This window comes from Akebia trifoliata, chromosome 16 (genome assembly GCF_017979445.1).
Source record: "Akebia trifoliata isolate Shusen 1 chromosome 16, ASM1797944v1, whole genome shotgun sequence".
Lineage (NCBI taxonomy): Eukaryota > Viridiplantae > Streptophyta > Magnoliopsida > Ranunculales > Lardizabalaceae > Akebia > Akebia trifoliata.
The window spans coordinates 13,279,154-13,297,252 of record NC_141390.1 but is presented as its reverse complement, the minus strand read 5'-3'; the positions used below and the strand labels follow the sequence as shown (position 1 = coordinate 13,297,252).

Here is an 18,099-nt window from a genome sequence, read left to right as displayed (position 1 = left end):
TAAGATTAAGATTTAAAAAAAAAAAATGTCCTAATTGATTATACCTTCTAGTATCCTCAATAGACTTTGTCTCTAAAAGCAATCTTAATGAAGATGTTTTTCCACCATCAATATTCTTGATTAGCTAAATCTTAATATTGATTGACACACTAAGTGTAGGTGTTTGTGACAGTGATTAGCTTTACCATTCAAAAAATACGAGCATAATAGAATGAAGTGTCTAAAAGAGATCACAAGACTACTCCCATAATGTGCAACTAGTAGGGTTCAAATATAATAATTAAAAAAGGGTAGGGCTCCAATGACTCATGAGTAAACATATTATCTTGACTCTGTAAACCCAGAATCCAATGTGTAAACTCACGTTTCCTGATAGCCAATTAAGCCATATGGGCTTTTAGTATTTTAATGAGATGAATTTCGTCATAAGGAAATAAATCAATAACTTCTGAAATTTCAGTTGAGAGTTTCTAGTTTTTAGAAAATCTCTATTATAGAAGGATTAGAATCCTTTGATGGGTTGGTTTCTAATTTTAGAGAGGATTTAGGCCCTCTACTCCTGTATATAAAAGATTGGATCAGCTCCCCCGTATGTGTGATTTGTTATTAAAGAAAATTAAGAACTTTAAGAAACCTACACACACTACATCATAATGCGTCAAAAACGACTGTTTAGGACAGTCATTCTTTAAAAAAATGACTGCCCCTACAATCGCAAAAGGAGTCATTTTTTAATTGCGACTGGCACTGCCCAAACAGTTGGAAAAAACGACTGTCCTTGACAGTCGGCAAAAAAAAAAACCGTCTTTGACAATCGGAAAAAATGACTGTTGCTACAGTGTTTGAATATTGGAGATACCCTACATTTTGAAATTGATGACCTAGACCCCAACTAACAACATGAAAAGACTCAAATGCCCTCGTCTTCAACTTTCTTAACTCAAATGCTGAGCCCACTCGAACCTGATGTAGTAGTGTGCACAGAACCAGTGTAAGATAACCACCCATAGCAGCGAACTCCCTCTTATAGACATACATCAGTGGATTTATAGCACCCTGAAGTAGCAGATAACAAAACAATGTAAACATTTCAGCCAAACAGAAACCATACTCATATTTAATGTAAACAATTTGTCCATCTCATGGGCCACCAATACCCATACTGACCAGTTGATTCCTTCCTCCATACTCATATTTCTGTGTCACATTATACATCAAATTGATTCCTTCCTTCGTTCCTTCATACTCATATTTCTGTTTTTCCAGGAAATATTTTTTGCAACCTCTGAGCATTAATAATACTTTGATTTTAGATCCTAAGCTTCAGCATTGAGTTTTCTAATGGAGACACCAGTGGTCTGGATGGTATTCAATGTATGACAAAGGTTCAATATTCTGGATTTCAGACCAGCCTACCAAATAATTAACCATCCACTAGTACCACAGAAGTAATTTTTGTATACTAGGATTCAAAACACAAATGGTCAATGCATATAAAAGGTCAAATCAAGAATTGGCACAAATTGGAAGCGAGGGATGTACTGGTCAGATCAAAATAACATACCAGTCAACAGTTCCAATTAAGCATCTGTCATAAATACTCTTTAGTTTACTAGACTCATTGATCAGAGCAACATTCATCACCCACACATCTCTATCTTTAAGGGCAGCAGCAAATCCACCAAGGTTTGAGTTCATATCCACGATATTTCTGAAAGAATTCTTCTGTATGACAGATTTCATCTGTTTCCAATATCCTATCACTCTAAAATGCCAGATGTACTGCATTACATTTCAAGACATAAATGTGATAATGGGAAAGACATGAATCCAAATAGATAAAGCAACATCCACAGAAAACTTCAGAAGCTTACAGTGTCTTCTCGAAATTCCTCAGAACTAATACCAAGTTCTTCCAAACGAGGGGGTGCTGTGGTAAGCCTTTGTGGCCATGGAACCAATTCACCACCCTTTTCTCTATGCATCTCTGCTTCCCCAAATAAAATTAAGTTCAAGAAACAAGAGAAAAAAAAACTGGATAAGTGAGTATTATAAAGCGAAAAAAACAAAGACGTTCTAACAAGTATGCAAATTAACATCTAATCAGTCCATTAGAGGATAGTCACTACACGTGAAGTCAAGCTATTTATATGAAAGAAATAATCAAACCAAAATAAGATACCATACTGAATTTTTTAGGACGATAATATAGTTGAAAAGAGCCATGCCTGAAGCTCAGAAGCTAAGTGTAACAATTATATCTCATAGAAGGGAGCCCCTTCAATGGGCTCTTCTTACATGCTAGCAGCTCATCTCTGCTTAAAGATCCCCTATGATTTCTAGGTTAATTATAATAAGCATATGAAGACAGAAAAATATAACACAGAATCCTGGATTCTTCAACTAACACTCAACTCAAATTATAGGTAGTTCACATTTTGTTGTGCTTTGAATTTCATAACTAAATAACAAATTGAGCACTATAAAACAAATTGATTCATATCCAACAAAGGTGAAGGGCACACGAAAGGAGTTAAGACATTCCTTCAGTGTCACCTTGGGAATCTAATACTTACAAAGGAATTTATATCAGAATATCCTAGATTGTAATCCTTTGTTGTTGTTAATACAATAGGTGGGGCCCCTTAGCCAGACTTATCGATCAAAAAAAGAAAAAAAAAACAGCCAATTCTGTTTCTAACGAAGTAGAACACTGTTTGACTATTGTCCTATCAGTAATTTCCAAGTTATGTACAAATCAATATGCAACATACCGATCACACGCTTCCGCTACGTCACAATATCATCAAGGGAAAGGGTAAGACAGGTAACCTTAAAATACTTTTTAAAAAAAAGACAGGTAACCTTAAACTAAAGCTGAATATTGGATGTGTGGAGAAACATATATCCTCCACCTCACATCGTCAGCAAAATCCTAGAATATTACAATTGAAAATAAAAATAAAACTAAAAGACAAAAAGAAAGGTTCACATAGTGTATCGATCCATCGGATCGAAACAAAAATGAATTCGAGAAGAGAAAATAGAATCCCCTTGATCAGATGATCGACTACATGGATTCATATAGCTGGTCTCAATAAGCATTTGATCACTACATGAATATAAATCGTCTTCACAATGTATCTATGCATCCCGACATTACTAAATCAACACTCCTTTCTCCTACAGAGAATCAAGCAAACATGGACAAAAATAACCTGCAGAGGCTGTTATTAGGGGTTTCAGGTGCCAGCGTTAAGATTTGAGAAATGATCAATCGATCGATTAACCAATCCAACCATTATCCAGATGCCAATATAAGGATTTCAGGTCACATTTTTATAGCCATTATCCTACAGTTATTTCACTACTGCAGCTCGATTTTTTCCTCTTTAATCAATAATTAAGAGGTGCATAATTTCAACCAAAAAAGCAGTTAATTTATCAAACTCTCCTAAACTTTGAAAGGCTAAGAATATCCAATCATGTTAAGAGGTGCTTATGTGGAGCTCAGTGTCTAATGTTGTTACCTCATATTTGTACTGGACGCTAACAGACGTGTCTTTGCCCACATAACATTGGTAGTAAACGAGTTTTGGGTCCAAATATTTTGAAAATTGTGTTGAACAAGGTATGGATAAATATTAACATGAGTAGATCAATGCTTCATCAGTCAAAGTTAAATTAATAAATATGATCAGCTAATAACTAATTGAATATATTGCATTCAACAACTGACAATTAGTGTAAAAGATCACCAAAAATTGATATGGTATCGACCAATACATTCTGGTATACCTGATGCATTTCCGAAACATCAAACGTTCGGGATCAATTTATCGTATCGGTCTCGGCCTATACATTCTGATATTTTAAACCATGCATCAGTGGTTGAAACAGTATGCTATGAAATTGTGTAAGATTTTATACCTTTTTCAAAAATCTTCCCTTGATGAATGACGGCAATCATATCAGCGTTCCTAACTGTACTCAAACGATGAGTGACAACGACCATAGTTCTATTGACCATGACCCTGTCTAACGCCTCTTGCACAGTTCGCTTGGATTCTGCATCAAGTGCACTTGTAGCTTCATCTAGAAGTAAAATTCTTGGGTCTTTCAGAATTGCTCTAGCTATGGCAACTCTCTGCTTCTGCCCTCCTGATAGTTGAGTACCATGTTCACCAACCAAGGTATCTAGTCCCTAAATAAACAATAGATAGCATTGAAAAACTCAATTGAATCACTGTGAAAAAAAAATAAAAGTGTAAAGAGCAATTTAAACTTGTAACCAAACGATTGAAAAAAAAAATTAAAACCTGTGGTAGTTTATCTATGAATTCGGCAGCATTGGCAAGCTCAGCCGCAGCTTTGATTTCTTCAAGAGTTGCACCATCCTTCCCATACGCAATGTTTTCAGTTTAGACATGGTCGACTTAATACCTTCTCACCCATGATATCCTGCCTCAAAAGAGTTTTCAAGTATAAGTTCCTTATTCGTGCAGCTTGTCTCTCCCCTGTGATCATCCAACAAGCCACCTCTGAAAAATAACAAACATGAGTTTTTTTTTGTTCTATATTTGGTGAGAATGTTGGATTCTTGTACAAGTATAGAATCGGATGTACTTACGAAAGAAAGATGCAACGCTAGAGGCGGCAGCCAAATAAACAAATTTCAATGCTACCTGAAATCATAAAATCACAATTAATCAAGTGCTTTAGCTGATATTTCACGGTTAACAAGTGAAAGAACGAGGGTTTTGCTAGAATACATTATTGAATCACAGAATAACTAACCGATAGCAAGTTTTTAGAGTAGAAATACTACAAAGAAAGAAATCGGGACCCTACTCTGCATTCAACTGGTGCTACAAATAATACAAAAAGTTTCGTACTTGACATGGTTTTCACATCTTGCATGTGAAATTAAGCTCAAAATCAAGCAATCTAGTAGAGTGTCCTTAGTATGTACCTTGGAAACCACACGAAGAGTACCTTGGAAACCTCAATAGTCATCCGGACTTGGGACCAACAATGTAAAACATATAATTAAGATATTTCTTTACTTGCATATAGGAGTGCTTTATAAAGAATTACAAAATTATATATGGCTGCTTCTTATAAATATACAGATATATTTTTGGATCATATAAGAGAACTCCAATCCATTTCACATTAATATACTTTTGAACAAGATTACCCTAGAAGTGATAAATGAATCCTTTATGTTTAACCCAAATATGGATCAACAATAACCACAAGCACAACTGAGACAATATAAAGTAAACTAATCCAGCCTCTCTATTTGAACCAAACTACTTCAACTCATCTTTTGTATCTCATCACAATTAACATGAGCAATGAACCAGGCTTTGATGAAGATTTTATAATTATATCAATTAAACAATTAACGTCCGAGAATATATAGCATTTTGACAAATAACATTAAAATTAGAATCTGAAACCTTAAAATAATTGAGAACAATCTGAATTTCAATCAAAAGCTTTAACATACCTTAAAATTAGATAACAAACCTAGCAAAAGGAAAATCCTAAATTAAGATTTGAAACCCTAAATTAATTAAGAAAACTCTGATATTCAATAAAACTTTAACAGACCTGAAAATTCGATCACAAACTAAGGAAAGGGAGGGAGATCGAACAAAGTCCTAAAACTTTCGATCAAACGCTGATCGATTCTGCCCTAAAACTTGCAAATCGAAATCTGATTGTGTCTTCAAAATCATAGATTCTGTGAGTCAGAGATCGAGCGAAGATCTTTCGATCAAACTCCGATCGATTTCTTTAAAAAAAAAAAAAAAATCCGATCGATTTACTTTCCAAAATGAAAAAGACAGATTGATTCTGAGAGAGAGAGTTGATCTTCTAGATCGAAAGTTAGAGAGTTGATGTTCTTCTTGAAACTTAGAGAGAGAGAGAGACAGACAGACAGAGATAGATAGATAGATAGATTCGAAAGAGAACAAGAAGACAGAGAGAGTCGAGTGAGAGTGAGGAGAGACAGAGACAAAGGGCGGAGATCGAGCTTCTGTCTGAGGTCAATAACTCGATGTTGGAAGCTTATTCTCATTAGTGAATGAGATAAGAGAGAAGAGAGACAGGGGGCGGAGATTGAGCTTCTATCTAAGTAATTTCTTTTAGAGTTGCTATTGGTACACGGTCAATTGGTTGAAACGACGATTAAACGATAGTAAAAAACTGTCGTAATTAACGATAGCCTTTAACAGTCGTTGTTAGCACAATTCTGGCGTCGCAAAAATCACAATATGACATAGTTACGGTTTTACATGATCAAGCTGTGGTAAGGAAAAGGGTAATTGAAGATCCCAATTCCATCAAAAAAGGCACATGATCCAATAAAGAAAGGTCAAGGAGAAGAATGTGAGTTTAGAGATCAAAGATCAGTAACAAAAGAGGATTAAATCAAAGAAGTATGTATATCAATGGCAGTTGCGACAATTACAGCTAAGTATCCATAAATGTTGACATCATTCTTAAATATTCACTATTAATCCATGTCGATATGGAGTATGATTTGTTATTCAGCATCTTAATCTATACGCAAATCTATTTATGGATATGAAGGCACATGAATGTTTGTATTGCAAGTAATGCTTACACAACGACCAAGAGTTTTACGTATCTCCATAACATACATCTCAAATAAACTTATCTCAAGGATAAATCTCAATCGTTGGATTTTGTCTTAAACAGTCGGGATCATGTTTTTTTTTTTCCATAATTCATTCTTCATGAGTCACCGAATCTCGACCCATTAAAAAATGGGAATATTTTTTATTTTGGCAAAATCAACAACTTGCGATCTACAAGTAATTGATCCCATGAGTTATTCTCTTGGAGTTCAAATCCACCTTCCAAAACAAGCCTCTCGAAATAGGGAGTTCAATTTGGTGGAGTTTCCCATCATCTATATATGCTTTGTCGCACTAAGGTGAGTAAGTTGGCAAGAGTTTTGTTAATGGAAGTTTCTCTACCACATCATTTTTTATTTAAAAATGCACCAATTAACGAAACTATATATCATACCCTAAATAAAATTAAGAGGCACGAGTTATGTTATTACTCTTAAGCTTGCATGTTCTCTAAGAGGGATCAATGATGGTGACATCGCCTCCTCCCATCCGAGCTCCTCGTAATTTCACCATTCCTTGTCCTTAAGGCCGAACACTATCCTTAAATCTTTCTCCTTTGGATAACCTTGAGAAAGGTAATCTAGATGATGAAGGTTGAACCCAAAGATGATTGGTTTCTTGTGTAGAGGTGTATTGTATTCAGCTTGTGATTGGGATTCTAGTACGTAGATTACTGCGCATTGGATTCTTGAGTGACCGAAGCCGTCATGGCAAGTGGGGGTTTGAGGGTCAAATTTTTTGGGGGACATAATGGGAATTATCTATGTTTCTAAGGGTATTTATGTAACCAAGCCTAACTCAAAGTATAAAGTTATAACTTTGACCTAGGATTTTCTTGTTGAGAAAAAAAAAAAAAAAAAAAAAAAAGGTTTGAGTGAGAGGAAGCCGAGGAGGTATTTTCTATAGTAATCTTTACTTGATATAGTGAAAAAGATTGACCTCCTCTGAGGTGGTAGCCCAGAAAAAAGGTGAATCATGTAAATCTCTGTGTTCATGTTTGTGTTTCTTCTTTATTTTTGCATTGTGTATTTGTTTTTCTTGTCAATTTTCACAACATGACTCCCATCAACGAGTAAAAAATGGCAACGGATACTACATAGATTTCCATGCTTTATTTATGAATTGGAATTCTAACCCATCCACTCCACGTTGCATTCACCATCTATATTGGATTTTGATATTTTTTTGATATTTCAATCAACTTGGAAATAGAACTAATTCATAGAAAAATCATAATTAATATATCAAAAATATTGAAGAATTTCATAAATTATGGAAATATCATACAATTCTTACAAAAAAAGAAAATATGCTTTAAAATTTTAAGAAATGATAAAACAAGGCAAAGCACACTCACAATTCTTGACACAACAATAAGAAACCATTTGAAGACAGAAATTGGTACCTATGTTTTAAAATTTTATGAGAATTACCATTGTAGGTCCAATGAACTACTAACTTATTATAATATACAATATCTTTTTTAAATAAAATAGAAACTATACTCTGTAGAAATAGACATATGCCAGTTATGAATTACCATCGTTTGTCCAATGAACTACTAACTTATTATAATAGATGAATGGCATCGACGAGTGGATGAGGAAAGAAGTAAGTAGGATAGGTGAAGTAGCATGTCTAGGCAAATAGGATGGTAGAGTGGATTAATGGTGGCAACTTGAATGTGGAAACTAAACACACGAGTATTTCACATATTCATGAATGGTGTCGTTGCAGTCTAGGTCAGTAACATCATAATTGAGCATTAAAAAATTATAAATCCTTTCATAACTAACTTATGAATTTGTGATTCGCAACCATCAATTTTCCTTGCATCCTAAATGGACACCAGGAGACATTTTCACAAACATCTGAGGTGCCCCAAGTTGACTAGTCTCTGCATGCATTAAGAAGTTCTAATTTTGAGAATGTGTTAAAGTTAGCACACTCACACTATAATCTTCCCCCACAGTTCTTTGTGATTCATGTGGCCTTTGCCACCGACCCGCCCACCCACATAAGAAACTAAAAGCAATACAAAAATTTCATTTCAGGCGTGGAGTGTTTGGATAACTATGGGTATAAAGTGAAAGCTTCCTTAACTTCAACGGAGGCAACATACTATAGATGTGAGTTATAGGGCAACTATGAGACTGATATTGATTCTAGTTGAGATGGCCGAGAGGGAAATTCTTCCAAATGTGTTTTGCTTGTGTTCCTCCACAAAGGTTAGAGGGACTATATTGAGCTGTGTATGGGCCCATCAGAACATAGTAACTAAAAAGCTTCATCTACTGCTTCTTGTTTACAACAACAAAGACTTATCCTAAAAATTAGGGGTCAGCTAAACAAACCTCGTTCCTCTATTCTACTATGTCCACAGCCACGTCTTTTGTCATTGAAAGTGAGTCTATCTATTTTCAATTCCAACCATGTTCTTTTGGGTCTTCTATTCCTCTTTTAGGACCAACTTGAATGTTTCTTCTAATTGGGGCTATAATCAATCAGTCTTCATTGAATATGCCCAACCATCATGGTATCAAAAGACCAAGGGTGTATAAGAACCCATACACCCGAAAATCATTTTTCATGCCAAGTACATGGTTCCAATAAGGCACAAACAGGAACTTATATTAAAATTGAAGTATCTTGAGACTAATAGTCTAAACCGACACCCATTTGGTAGTAACCAGGTTACATTCCACAACTAACACAAGCATCCCCACTTTCTCACATTTCTAAATATGCTTCATAAGTAGGAACAAAGTACTAATCCAATCTCAGCTTCAAACAATAAAGAAGCAAATATCCCAACTAGAACACAGAACTGGGCAGAGTGCATGTACCTAGCAAACAATCAAGAATTACCATAAAAAATGAAAAAGAGGATATTTTCTGACCATTGAGTTCATAACACTTATCCATCATCAAGAAGAAAAAAAAAATTAACCCAAATGAATATTAGATTAGATTTGAAACTTACAGGATTGTATCAGCTTTAGGTTTCAAAACCTGAATTCATCTAAAGAAGCATATATAAAAATCCTAAATTTTAAAGAGACACGTTCTCTTAGTTATCAAAGAAAAAAAAACGCTACCTTTTCTCTCCATCCTCAAACTTCCATCACAAAAGCAATCCTCCCCATAAATATAAGGTGTTTCAATCGGAATCTGCATCACAAAGAAGATTAATACCCGGGACCATTAACCTTGCCCACTGTCTGATTTCTAGGTACTTGAACCCATCCTTCATCCATCAATTTTATACTTCCATTCAACCCATCGTTGACAAAATCACCAACTTGCTTCACCTTAACTTCCTTCGGTGGGATAGGATACTGCCCAGAGAAGCAAGCATAACAAAACCCCGAAGCGGCCTCCCCTTGTAATTTCTTCAAGCTCTCAATTGGCAAGAACACAAGTGAATCACACCCAATAAACTTCCTAATCTCTTTGACACTCATCCTATTTGAAATCAATTCCTCCGAACTTGGCGTGTCCACCCCATAATAACAAGAACCAATAATCGGTGGGCTTGCAATCCTCATGTGAACCTCTTTCGCTCCTGCTTCCTTAATCAATCTTACAATCTTCGAAGACGTCGTCCCCCTCACAATTGAGTCGTCTACAACAACTACCCTTTGTCCTTCCAATACAGCTTGGACTGGTGCAAGCTTTAGCTTCACCCCAAAGTCTCTAATCTTCTGTGATGGCTCAATGAACGTTCTTCCAACATAATGTGATCTTATTAGCCCTTGTTCAAATGGGACTCCAGCCTTGGCAGGGTAACCAAGCGCAGCGACCACCCCAGGATCAGGCACAGCTATAACAACGTTTCAATCTACAGGGGCTTCAGTTGCTAATATCTCTCCAAATTCACGTCGTGATTCGTAAACCGAACGACCAAATACTATCGAATTGGGTTGCGAGAAGTAAATGTGCTCGAAGATACACGCCTTCCTTTCTTGGTGAGGCATTAAACAAAGCGATTGAATCCCATCTTTGTCGACCACCAATACTTCTCCCCGGTTCACCTCACGCTCGTAAGTTGCTTCAATTAGATCGAGTGCACACGTCTCGGAGGCAAACACGACTGCACCATTACTCCTCCTACCCATCACCAATGGCCGAAACCTGAATGGATCACGAACCGCGACAAGCTTGTCTTCTGTTAGAAAAACCATTGAATAAGCCCCTTGAAGTTGCTCGCAAGCATTGAAAATCCGTAGAAAGAAAGTTCTAGCCTTTGAAATCGCAATTAAATGAAGAACAACCTCTGTATCAGAGCTGGTATTAAAGATTGAGCCATTCTCTTCTAGCATAACTCTTAGGGATCTATAATTCACTAAATTCCCATTGTGGGCAACCCCAACAGACCCAAATCTATACCCCACGACGAAGGGTTGGGCATTCTTGAGCATTGAAGACCCCGCGGTCGAATATCGAACATGCCCAATTGTGGATTCACCGGGAAGTTGATCAAGCTTTGATTCATTGAAAACTTCAGATACAAGACCAACATCTGTGATGGATTAAAGGACGTTATCCTGAACTGTAACAATACCAGCCCCTTCTTGTCCTCTATGTTGGAGGGCATGAAGAGCAAGATAGCAGAGACGAGAGGCTTCTGGGTCTCCAAAGATACCAACAACACCACATTCTTCTCTTGGTTTATCATCAAATTGATGAGAGTTGATTAGATGGTCATCAGGGTTTGTTTGAGAGGCGAAATCTGAGGTGGAGTTGCTCTTCGAGGAGAGAAAAAATTGGGTTTTTTGGTGGGGAAGAGAGAGAGATTGAGAAGATGGGTTTGTGGGTATGGTAAAAGAAGAGGGTTTAAGGGGGGTTTTAGGAGAGAAAGATGAGAACTTTTTCTGAGATGATGGGTGTGAAGAGAAAAGATGGGTTTTTTCTAGAGATGATGAGAAGGAAGAGAGATGGGTAGAAGCCATTGAGTCAAATATGAGATGGAGGAGAGGAAAACCTCAAAGGAGAGAAGAAGAATGAAGGTTTTGGAGGCCTTCAGTTGTTCTTTTTTTTTTGGTAGGGGAGTATGGCATATTAGTTGCTAAATTGGGTGAATTTGAAGGCGGCGGATTAAAAGGATTGATTTTTGGTTAAATGATTATAATACCCTTTATATAAAATTTTGGTGGAAATGGTTTTGTATTTGAGAATAGAATTATGGGTTTTTAATGATTCTTATCCCTCATTTAACCCTTTAGATTGTATTAATTTTTTTTTTAATTGTAAGATTTATTATTCTGATTGTGGTTTCTAATATCGTTAAGGACAAGTAAAACTGTTTGAATTGAACTAAAATGTATCCATATTTAAAAATAATTATATTTGATATATAAGTAGTTTTATAGTAATATTTCTTATATTATTATTATTATATAGATAAATTGATTTTCAGAGAAATAATCAAAATAAGGGGTTGATTTTTTGTGTGTGTGTTATTTACTAAAAAATGATATATATATATATATATATATATATATATATATATATATATATATATATATATATATATATATATATATATATATATATGGGTCACGTTATTACGACCCCCTTTGCGACCCCCTTTGCGACACACCTTTTTGTCTTATATGGGCAAAAATGTTTGGAATGGGCTGATTTTTTGTGAGGATGATCTCTATGGTGAGGGGATCATCCTGGCAAAAAATCATCCCATTCCAAAACTTCTAACCCCATCAAAATTGATTTACAAAAATTGGACGGTCTATAATTTTTCAACAAAAATCGGACGGTCTAGAAGTTTTGGAATGGGCTGATTTTTTGCCAGGATGATCCCCTCACCATAGAGATCATCCTCACAAAAAATCAGCCCATTCCAAACATTTTTTCCCATATAAGACAAAAAGGTGTGTCGCAAAGGGGGTCGCAAAGGGGGTCGTAATAACGCTGTTCTATATATATATATATATAGATAGGGTCTCTATCCGTGGCCAACAGTTTGGCAAACATTTTGGCAAACACTTTTTCAAAACATGGGTTAGAGGTCTTGGAATGGGCTGATTTTTGGTGAGGATGATCTCTACGGTGAGGAGATCATCCTCACCAAAAATCAGCTCATTCCAAAACTTCTAGCCCCATTTTACAAGTTGAAAAATCGTGAACCGTCTATTTTTTGTAAACCATTTTTGATGAGGTTAGAAGTTTTGGAATGGGCTGATTTTTGGTGATGATGATCTCCTCACCATAGAGATCATCCTCACCAAAAATCAGCCCATTCCAAGACCTCTAACCCATGTTTTGAAAAATGTGTTTGCCAAAATGTTTGCCAAACTGTTGGCCATTGAACGCTACTCATATATATATATATATGGGTCACGTTATTACGACCCTCATTACGACCCCCTTTGCGACACACCTTTTTGTCTTATATGGGCAAAAATGTTTGGAATGGGCTGATTTTTTGTAAGGATGATCTCTATGGTGAGGGGATCATCCTGGCAAAAAATCATCCCATTCCAAAACTTCTAGACCGTCTGATTTTTGTTGAAAAATTCTAGACCGTCCAATTTTTGCAAATCAATTTTGATGGGGTTAGAAGTTTTGGAATGGGATGATTTTTTGCCAGGATGATCCCCTCATCACAGAGATCATCCTCACAAAAAATCAGCCCATTCCAAACATTTTTGCCCATATAAGACAAAAAGGTGTGTCGCAAAGGGGGTCGTAATGGGGGTCGTAATAACGCGACCCTATATATATATATATAGGTCGGGTTTCTGCGACACACATATAGACAACGTGTTTGTCTTATATGGGCAAAAATGTTTGGAATGGGCTGATTTTTTGTGAGGATGATCTCTGTGATGAGAAGATCATCCTCACAAAAAATCATCCCATTCCAAAACTTGTAACCCGATCAAAATTGATTTACAAAAATTGGACGGTCTATAATTTTTCAACAAAAATTGGACGGTCTAGAAGTTTCATAATGAGCTGATTTTTGGCAAGGATGATCTCCTCACCATAGAGATCATCCTCACAAAAAATCAGCCCATTCCAAACATTTTTGCCCATATAAGACAAAACACGTTGTCTATATGTGTGTTGAAATGGTTGTCGTTTGAACCTGACCCTATATATATATATATATATATATATATATATAGGAAATGTTCAACACCCTAAGTTTTACCCTACACTTTAACAAACGTGTTTTGTCCTACATGGGTTAGAAGTTTTGAAATGAGCTGATTTTTGGTGAGGATGATCTCTATGATTAGACGATCATCCTCACCAAAAATCAACCCATTTCAAAAAATTTAGTCCTATGTTTACAAGTTAAAAAATCGTGGACCGTCCATTTTTTGTAAACTATTTTTTATGGGGTTAGAAGTTTTGGAATGAGCTGCTTTTTGGTGAGAATGATCTCCTCACCATAAAGATCATCCTCACAAAAAATCAGTCCACTCCAAAACCTCTAACCCATGTAGGAAAAAACACGTTTGTTAAAGTGTAGGGTAAAGCTTAGGGTGGGGAACGGGTATATATATATATGGGGGGCCTTCAATGGCCAACTTTTTAGCAAACTTTTAGGCAAAACATTTTTCAAAACATGAGTTAGAGGTTTTGGAATGGGCTGATTTTTGGTGAGGATGATCTCTACGGTGAGGAGATCATCACCAAAAATCAGCCCATTCCAAAACTTCTAACCCCATCAAAAACAGTTTACAAAAAATGGACGGTCCACGATTTTTCAGCTTGTAAATATGGGTTAGAAGAGTAGAGATCATCCTCACCAAAAATCAACCCATTCTAAAACTTCTAACTCATGTTTTGAAAAATGTTTTGCCAAAAAGTTTGCTAAAAAGTTTATCATTGAACGTGACCCTATATATATATATATAGGGTCCCGTTCAATGGCTAACTTTTTTGGCAAAACATTTTTCAAAACATGAGTTAGAAGTTTTGGAATGGGCTGATTTTTGGTGAGAATAATCTCTTCGGTGAGGAGATCATCATCACCAAAAATCAGCCCATTCCAAAACTTCTAACCCCATCAAAAATAGTTTACAAAAAATGGACGGTCCACAATTTTTCAACTTGTAAACATGGGTTAGAAGTTTTGGAATGGGCTGATTTTTGGTGATGATGATCTCCTCACCGAAGAGATTATTCCACCAAAAATCAGCTCATTCCAAAACTTCTAACTCATGTGTTTGAAAAATGTTTTGCCAAGGAGTTTGCCAAAAAGTTAGCCATTGAACGCTACCCGTGTACATATAGGGTCCCTTTCAGCACCAAACATTTTGGCTAACATTTTAGCCAACCATTTTTGTCTTACATGGGTTAGAAGTTTTGGAATGGGCTGATTTTTGGTGAGGAAGATCTCTACGGTGAGGAGATCATCCTCACCAAAAATCATTCCATTCCAAAACTTCTAGCCCCATGTTTACAAGTTGAAAAATCATGGACCGTCCATTTTTTGTAAACCATTTTTTTTTTTTGGGTTGGAAGTTTTGGAATGGGCTGATTTTTGGTGAGGAAGATCTCTACGGTGAGGAGATTATCCTCACCAAAAATCAGCCCATTCCAAAACTTCTAACCCATGTTTACAAGTTGAAAAATCGTGGACTGTCCATTTTTTGTAAACCATTTTTTATGGGGTTAGAAGTTTTGGAATGGGCTGATTTTTGGTGAGGATGATCTCTACGGTGAGGAGATCATCCTCACCAAAAATCATCCCATTCCAAAACTTCTAGCCCCATGTTTACAAATTAAAAAATCATGGACCGTTCATTTTTATAAACCATTTTTTATGGGGTCATCCCTACTAAAAATCAGCCCATTCCAAAACTTCTAACCCATATATATATATATATATATATGGGTCCCGTTCAGCAACAAACATTTTGGCAAAACATGGGTTAGAGGTTTTGGAATGGGCTGATTTTTGGTGAGGATGATCTCTACAGTGAGGAGATCATCATCACCAAAAATCAGTCCATTCCAAAACTTCTAGCCCTAGTTTACAAGTTGAAAAATCGTGGACCGTCCATTTTTTGTAAACCATTTTTGATGGGGTTAGAAGTTTTGGAGATCATCCTCACCAAAAATCAGCCCATTCCAAAACCTCTAACCCATGTTTTGAAAAATGTTTTGCCAAAATGTTTGTTGCTGAACATTTCCCTATATATATGGGGGGGGGGTGGCAATTCAAGGGACATATATAAAAACATATGTAAAAACAATGGTTTTTCAAAATATGGGTTATAGGTTTTGGATTGAGCTGATTTTTTGTGAGGATGGCCACTATGATGAGAAGATCATCCTCACAAAAAATCAGCTAAATCTGAAATTTCTAAATCAGTCAAAAGTGATTTACAAATTATTGATAAAAATTGGTAAAAAATCGACAGTCTACATTCTAAATGACTTTTAATGGGGTTAGAAGTTTCAGATTGGACTGATGTTTTTTTTTTTTTTTTGGATGATCTTCCCATCATAGAGATCATCTTCACAAAAAATCAGCTCAATCCGAAACTTCTAATCTATATTTTGAAAATTTATTAATGTTACATTATTTTTACATATGGTTTTTCATATGGCCCTTGATCATGACCCCATCTATATATATGGGTGGCGTTCAGAGGCCCTAAAGTGAGCCAAACATTGTGCTAAACATTTTTCAAAACATGCGTTAGAAGTTTCATAATGGGCTGATTTTTTTTTTTTTTTGAGGATGATCTCTATGATGAGGAAATCATCCTCACCAAAAATCAGCTCATTCCAAAACTTCTAACCCCATCAAAAGTGATTTACAAAAGTTGGACGATCCATGATTCTTTAAGTTATAAATTAGGGTTAAAAGTTTCGGAATGAGCTAATTTTTGGTGAGGATGATCTCTTTACCGTAGAGATCATCCTCACAAAAAATCAACCCATTTTGAAGCTTGTAACCCATGTTTTGAAAAATGTTTAGCACAATATTTGGCTCAATCTCTCTCTCTTTCTCTCTCTCTCTCTCTCTCTCTCTCTCTCTCTCTCTATATATATATATATATATATATGGGTGGCGTTCAGAGGCCCTAAAGTGAGCCAAACATTGTGCTAAACATTTTTCAAAACATGCGTTAGAAGTTTCATAATGGGCTGATTTTTTTTTTTTGAGGATGATCTCTATGATGAGGAAATCATCCTCACCAAAAATCAGCTCATTCCAAAACTTCTAACCCCATCAAAAGTGATTTACAAAAGTTGGACGATCCATGATTCTTTAAGTTATAAATTAGGGTTAAAAGTTTCGGAATGAGCTAATTTTTGGTGAGGATGATCTCTTTACCGTAGAGATCATCCTCACAAAAAATCAACCCATTTTGAAGCTTGTAACCCATGTTTTGAAAAATGTTTAGCACAATATTTGGCTCAATCTCTCTCTCTTTCTCTCTCTTTCTCTCTCTCTCTCTCTCTCTCTCTCTATATATATATATATATATATATATATATATATATATATATGGGTCCCTATCCGTGGCCAACAGTTTGGCAAACATTTTGGCAAACACTTTTTCAAAACATGGGTTAGAGGTCTTGGAATGGGCTGATTTTTGGTGAGGCTGATCTCTACGGTGAGGAGATCATCCTCACCAAAAATCAGCTCATTCCAAAACTTCTAGCCCCATTTTACAAGTTGAAAAATCGTGAACCGTCCATTTTTTGTAAACCATTTTTGATGAGGTTAGAAGTTTTGGAATGGGCTGATTTTTGGTGATGATGATCTCCTCACCATAGAGATCATCCTCACCAAAAATCAGCCCATTCCAAGACCTCTAACCCATGTTTTGAAAAATGTGTTTGCCAAAATGTTTGCCAAACTGTTGGCCATTGAACGCTACTCTATATATATATATATATATATATATATATATATATATATAAAATCTAGTAAGGCTGGACCAATGTATTAGGGTAGAAGTTAGAATAAGACTAGCCTTACTAACTTAGAAAACTTTCAAATCTCATTAAGGGTCGTTGAGCTCACCTTGTGCATCCAAAAACACGATCCGATCCCACAGGGATGTAGAGGATAAAATTTCATCAACTTAAAATGATTATTTTTCACCGTTAAATTTTTATTTTAAATTGGGTTGCCTATTTGGTAATCCATTTGAGGTCAACCACCCTTGGTTAGATATGAATTCTTAGTAAGTTAATAAGGGAAGTGTTTCTCTTAATAAAACATTGAATTGTTAGCATTTTAAATAAAATATGAGTCTGATTAGTAGATGTGAAAGCATAAAATTGTGGACTATCTAGTGATTTCAAGAGAAAAAAAATGTTGGACTATCCAATGTGTTAAATCATTTTTTGTAATTTTTGAAATTTATTATATTTTTATAATTAATTAAAATATTAATCCATTTTTCATGATTTTCCATTTTTT

General features: G+C 35.7%; 1 non-coding gene and 1 pseudogene across 2 annotated transcripts; both read right to left on the bottom strand.

Annotated features, from left to right (window-relative positions):
* Positions 1 to 1,693: 1,693 nt before the first annotated feature.
* Positions 1,694 to 11,727, bottom strand: LOC147382598 (amidophosphoribosyltransferase, chloroplastic pseudogene; annotated as a pseudogene). The gene is made up of 6 exons (XR_015173418.1): positions 9,773 to 11,727; positions 4,631 to 4,685; positions 4,320 to 4,541; positions 3,931 to 4,204; positions 1,875 to 1,987; positions 1,694 to 1,782 (listed from the first exon to the last, which is right to left on the bottom strand). The product of XR_015173418.1 is annotated as an amidophosphoribosyltransferase, chloroplastic pseudogene (transcript).
* Positions 2,231 to 2,322, bottom strand: LOC147382599 (small nucleolar RNA R24). The gene has a single exon (XR_015174104.1). It is a non-coding gene; the product is annotated as a small nucleolar RNA R24 (small nucleolar RNA).
* Positions 11,728 to 18,099: the final 6,372 nt, after the last annotated feature.